This window comes from Coregonus clupeaformis, chromosome 18 (assembly GCF_020615455.1).
Source record: "Coregonus clupeaformis isolate EN_2021a chromosome 18, ASM2061545v1, whole genome shotgun sequence".
Taxonomy (NCBI): domain Eukaryota; kingdom Metazoa; phylum Chordata; class Actinopteri; order Salmoniformes; family Salmonidae; genus Coregonus; species Coregonus clupeaformis.
In genome coordinates, this window is record NC_059209.1 from 41,769,294 (window position 1) to 41,775,858 (window position 6,565).

Consider the following 6,565-nt stretch of genomic DNA (forward strand, 5'->3'; position numbering starts at 1 on the left):
TTGGTGATGTGTTTCTTCCTTAACCACCATGTTTGTGCTACAAAGGACCAGTGTCGCTGTTTGCCTGCCTCGTACTGTCTTCACACATTAAGACATTAAATTAACGAGTCCATTTATTATCTTTATTGCACTAATTTTCTCTCTGGGCGAATGTGGGCGAACACAACAAGGCAACGCGTCTGTGTCTCTAGCTGGGGAGACGGAGAAGAAGCTTTTTTCTAGCAGAGACACATCAATCGAGTTCAAATCGTTCGTCTTTATTGAAAATCTTGATTATTCTTTTCATAGTGATCAAAAGATTACCATAACACATTGTCATGATCCTCAAAAACGTATGGTTTAGTAGAAATTGTAGTTTGCTTTATACTGTAGTTTACCTTTGAGAGTATCCCATTGCCTCTCTCTAGGACTACGCCACATAATCATCCAGATGGATAGGTTATTTCCCAATTTGGTCTCCAGAAAGGTATTAGAGAATTTATACAGCTAGTTCCTTATCGAGGGAGTCATTGTGTGCTGTAAATTCTCAACTGATCTAATCTACTCTGTGGTCATGAATTCTGATGAACAGGGAGACACTGCCTTTAAGAAAACATCTACAGTAGGTGTCACGGTTTCGGCCGAGGCTGCTCCTCTTCCTTGTTCGGGCAGGCTTCGGCGGTCGTCGTCTCCGGAGTACTAGCTGCCACCGTTCTATGTTTCATGTTCGTTTGGTTTTGTCTCTTTGTAACACCTGTCCCTTGTTTGTGTTTGATTATGTTCCCTATTTAGTTTCGTTTGTTTGAGTCAGGTGTTATGCGTGATTGTATTTTGTCAGCTTGCCACAGAGGAGTTTGTTCTCTCTCGTTTGTTGTCATTTTCGAGAGTTCGCACTGCGTGCGCTTTTTCTTGTTTTCCGCACTGTGTTTGTGCGTAATTGTTCGCGCCGCCCGGTTGGGTTGGCGACTCTTTACCTGATTTTGGATTTACTAAAGTCTGTTGAAGTCATCCTGGTTCCTGCGCTTGATTCCCTACACTCATCCACACACAGCACTCTGACAGAATCACGCATCCTTCCATGGAATCAGCAGGAGCGACCGCGCCAACAGCAGGTATGGAGGAACGTCTTCGTGGGCAGGAGGATCGGATTAACCAGGTCTGTCATGCCCTGGAGGGGGTGATGAACACTCTCCACCGATGGGAAACCAGCGGGGTACCCACGACCCCACCTACCGAACCATCCCCATCGGTCAGTCCTCCTGTCCCATCTCCTGAACCCAGTGGGATTCGGCTCTCGCTCCCGAGGGCGTACGACGGCTCCACTGCCGGGTGTCAAGGGTTCCTGCTGCAAGTGGAGCTCTACCTCGCCAACGTACACCCGGCGCCCTCGGGACACGAGAGCGTCTCAGCCCTCATCTCCTGTCTCACCGGCAAGGCGTTGGAGTGGGCCAACGCCGAATGGAGGAGAATGGACGCCGCTTCCGTGCTGTGTTTGACCATCCACCAGAGGGGAAGGCGGCGGGGGAGCGTCTGTTCTACCTCCGACAGGGGATGAGGAGCGCCCAGGACTTTGCCTTGGAATTCCGGACTCTAGCGGCCGATGCAGGGTGGAATGAGCGGGCCCATATAGACCACTTCCGTTGCAGCCTCCGGGAGGACGTCCAGCGAGAGTTAGCGTGCAGGGACACCTCGTTGACCTTTGACCAACTTGTCGACATGGCCATTCGGCTGGATACCCTGCTCGCCACCCGTGGACGTCCCGGGTGGGGTTCGCCCATTCCACTCTCCAGCACCTCCGAGCCAAGCCCTATGGAGCTCGGGGGTGCTGGCGCTAGAGAACGGAGGAGTAGGAACCCGAGGGGGGCCGTTCCCTGCACTAACTGTGGCCGTGGAGGGTACACCGCGGCTAGGTGTTGGGGAGGGTCCCCGGTGGAGGAGAAGGCAGGTCACGCATTGGGGGTCCCCCAGGTGAGTAGGCGCCCTACTTACCCAGAGCTTTCTGTCGTGCACCTAACCTTGCCTGTTTGTTTTCCACAGGTTGCACCTCGTTCCCAGCATAAGGCGCTGGTAGATTCAGGCGCAGCTGGGAATTTTGTAGATCGCCAGTTTTGTATAGAGTTAGGGATTCCCCTCCTTCCAGTTGATAAGCCTTTCCCTGTTCATGCCCTAGATAGCCGTCCGTTAGGGTCTGGGTTGATTAGGGAGGTCACAGCGCCCCTTCAAATGATGGCGCAGGAGGGTCATGAGGAGACGATTCAGCTCTATCTGATTGACTCTCCTGCGTATCCGGTAGTGCTGGGCCTTCCCTGGTTGATGACCCATGACCCTACTATTATGTGGCGAGAGAAAGCTCTTAAAGGGTGATCTGCCCAGTGTGAGGGGCGGTGTCTGGGTGTTTCCATAGGGGCGACCTCGGTGGAAAGTCCGAATCTAATGACAGCACTGCATATTCCCCCTGAGTATGAGGATTTGAAACTGGTGTTTAGTAAGACTAGGGCGGCGCAGCTGCCGCCTCATAGACGGGGGGATTGTGCGATAGATCTCCAGTCAGGAGCAGCTCTCCCGCGGAGCCATGTGTATCCCTTGTCTCAAGAGGAGAGGAAGGCAATGGAGACGTACATCGCTGAGTCTCTGAGACAGGGATACATACGGGCCTCCACTTCACCCGCTTCCTCGAGTTTCTTTTTTGTGAAGAAAAAGGATGGAGGTCTGCGCCCGTGTACTGATTACCGCGGTCTCAATCAGATTACGGTGAAGTACAGCTATCCACTTCCTCTGATTGCGACTATGACGGAGTCACTGCACGGTGCGCAGTTCTTTACAAAATTGGATCTCAGGAGCGCATATAACTTGGTGCGCATTAGAGAGGGCGATGAATGGAAGACAGCGTTTAGCACGACTTCCGGACACTACAAGTATCTAGTCATGCCATATGGGTTAATGAATGCTCCCTCAGTCTTCCAATCCTTCGCCGATGAGATTTTCCGGGACATGCAGGGACAGGGAGTAGTCGTGTACATCGACGACATTCTGGTGTACAGTCCTACCCGAGCAGAGCATGTAGCCCTGGTGCGCCCGAGTATTGAGGAGGCTGTTGGAGCATGACCTATATGTCAAGGCAGAGAAATGTCTGTTTTTTCAGAAGTCGGTCTCCTTTCTGGGTTACCAGTTGTCTGCGTCAGGGGTGAAGATGGAGGTAGACCGGGTGTCAGCTGTGCGTAATTGGCAGACCCCAACCACTGTGAAGGAGGTGCAACAGTTCTTGGGTTTTGCGAATTATTACCGGAGGTTTATCCGGGGTTTTGGACAGGTGGCAGCTCCCATAACGTCTCTGTTAAAGGGGGGTCCGGTGCGCTTGCGGTGGTCAGCTGAGGCGGACAGGGCTTTTGGGAGACTGAAGGACCTGTTTACCTCGGCGCCGGTGTTGGCGCATCCGGATCCCTCTTTACCGTTCCAGGTAGAGGTGGACGCGTCAGAGGCCGGTATAGGGGCCGTTCTTTCCCAACGTTCTGGCACTCCACCTAAACTCCGTCCCTGTGCGTTTTATTCTAAAAAGCTCAGTCCGGTGGAGCGGAATTATGACGTAGGAGACAGGGAGCTGTTAGCCGTGGTACAGGCCCTAAAGGTGTGGCGGCATTGGCTCGAGGGGGCTCAACACCCTTTCCTCATTCTAACTGACCATCGTAACCTGGAGTACATCCGGGCAGCTAGGAGACTGAATCCTCGCCAGGCCCGCTGGACTATGTTTCTAGCCCGGTTTGTGTTTAAAATCACATACATCCCTGGGTCCCAGAACGGGAAGGCAGATGCTCTGTCTCGACGGTATGACGCGGAGGAGAGGTCCGTTGAGCCCACGCCCATACTACCAGAGTCTTGTCTGGTTGCACCGGTGGTGTGGGAGGTTGATGGCGAGATCGAGCGGGCGTTACGCACCGACCCAAGTCCTCCACAGTGTCCAGTGGGTCGGACGTACGTTCCGCTCGAGGTACGCGATCGCCTCATTTGTTGGGCTCATACGTCCCCCTCCTCTGGCCATCCGGTATCGGCCGGACAGTGCACTGCCTTAGCACGAAGTACTGGTGGCCAACGTTAGCTAGGGATGTGAGGATTTATGTCTCCTCCTGTTCGGTGTGTGCCCAGTGTAAGGCGCCCAGACATTTGCCCAGGGGTAAGCTACAACCCCTGCCTATTCCACAACGACCCTGGTCCCACCTCTCGGTGGATTTTGTTACCGACCTTCCCCCCTCACAGGGGAATACTACCATCCTGGTCGTTGTGGATCGGTTTTTGAAGGCCTGTCGTCTCCTTCCCATGCTGGGTCTACCCACTGCCCTACAGACCGCTGAGGCTCTGTTTACCCATGTCTTCCGGCATTACGGGGTACCTGAGGATATAGTGTCTGACCGAGGCCCCCAGTTCACCTCCAGAGTGTGGAGAGCGTTTATGGAACGGTTGGGGGTTTCGGTAAGCCTTACCTCGGGTTACCACCCGGAGAGTAATGGGCAGGTTGAACGTGTTAACCAGGAGGTGGGTAGGTTTCTGAGGTCTTATTGCCAGGGCCGGCCGGAGGAGTGGGCGAGATACGTTCCGTGGGCCGAAATGGCACAGAACTCTCTCCGCCACTCCTCCACCCAACTAACCCCTTTCCAGTGTGTGTTAGGGTACCAGCCGGTTCTGGCACCTTGGCACGAGAGCCAGATCGAGGCCCCTGCGGTGGATGAATGGGTACGGCGCTCGGAGGAAACATGGAACGCTGCCCACGTACATCTGCAGCGGGCCATCCGTCGGCAGAAAACGAGCGCCGATCTCCACCGCAGTGAGGGGCCTGTGTACGCACCTGGAGATCGAGTCTGGCTCTCGACCAGAAACCTGCCCCTCCGCCTGCCCTGCCGGGAAGCTGGGTCGGCGGTTTGTGGGGCCATTCAAAGTCCTGAGGAGGTTGAACGAGGTGTGTTACAGGTTAGAACTGCCTATTGACTATAGGAATATTAACCCCTCGTTCCATGTGTCTCTCCTCAGGCCGGTGGTAGCTGGTCCACTCCAGGAGTATGAGATAGAGGAGACTCCTCCGCCCCCGTTGGACATCGAGGGGGCTCCGGCGTACACCGTGAGGTCCATCCTTGATTCGAGACGCCGGATGGGGGGTCTTCAATATCTCGTGGAGTGGGAGGGGTACGGCCCGGAGGAGCGGTGCTGGGTGCCAAGGAGGGACATATTGGACCAGTCCCTGCTGACCGAGTTCCATCGGGGTCATCCTGCGCGCCCTGCTCCGCGTCGTCCGGGTCGTCCCCGAGCCCGGGTCGGCGCACGGCTGGAGCCGCGCGTCAAGGGGGGGGTACTGTCACGGTTTCGGCCGAGGCTGCTCCTCTTCCTTGTTCGGGCAGGCTTCGGCGGTCGTCGTCTCCGGAGTACTAGCTGCCACCGTTCTATGTTTCATGTTCGTTTGGTTTTGTCTCTTTGTAACACCTGTCCCTTGTTTGTGTTTGATTATGTTCCCTATTTAGTTTCGTTTGTTTGGGTCAGGTGTTATGCGTGATTGTATTTTGTCAGCTTGCCACAGAGGAGTTTGTTCTCTCTCGTTTGTTGTCATTTTCGAGAGTTCGCACTGCGTGCGCTTTTTCTTGTTTTCCGCACTGTGTTTGTGCGTAATTGTTCGCGCCGCCCGGTTGGGTTGGCGACTCTTTACCTGATTTTGGATTTACTAAAGTCTGTTGAAGTCATCCTGGTTCCTGCGCTTGATTCCCTACACTCATCCACACACAGCACTCTGAAAGTAGGCCTACTGTCAAAACAAGTTAATATGGAAACATATAATGACATAAATGATGTAATATTTTATTAAATTCCAACAGTTAATGAAATGATTAGATTTGCTTGTAAATTCTCAACCATCTTTATTGCAATAGCTTTTCTACTCATCAGCTTTTCTCCAAAGACATTTTGGTAGGCCTACATTTCTACATAATACCGTACATACAGCTGTGAAATATGTCTACAGTGTTTGTGTAGCACAGTAAATATTGATCTATTTACTTTTAATAATGAAGATGATTTGTAAAAACTGGTTCAGTTCTACAATGGCTTTGTAAAACTAAAACCCATAATCACAGAATTATATAATTTCGTCCAGTGAAGTTCTCAACTGCGTTACTTCGATATTTTCACGGATGCCTGCCAATCCGATAGCCGACCCAGGGAGGAATTCTCTGCATGAAGTGCTCCGTTGCGATGCAACCTGAAAGGGACAGCAGGTGAATATGTTTAGAGAGGATGTTTAACATAAATATAATGCAGTGATAATAAATAAGTATTGCTCTCTTATAATTTTATATATATTTTTCTATTTGTTTAGTATATTTTCCCCTTATTTTTATTTTTTGTTTTATGTATTTATTTTTTAGGGGGTAGATCAGCTTTAATATTGCAGATATATTGTAACTTCCATCAATGTAATTGTCTGCATCACTTCCAATCCCCCATATGTTGTTTTTTTCCCGCAAATATATCTATATACATATACATACATACACATACATACAGTGGGGAGAACAAGTATTTGATACACTGCCGATTTTGCAGGTTTTCC

General features: G+C 51.7%; 1 long non-coding RNA gene across 1 annotated transcript; it reads left to right on the forward strand.

The window, feature by feature from the left end:
- Window positions 1-261: 261 nt before the first annotated feature.
- LOC121530787 lies at window positions 262-5,961 on the forward strand. The gene is made up of 2 exons (XR_005994061.1): window positions 262-605; window positions 5,757-5,961. It is a non-coding gene; the product is annotated as an uncharacterized LOC121530787 (long non-coding RNA).
- The last annotated feature ends 604 nt before the right edge of the window (window positions 5,962-6,565 follow it).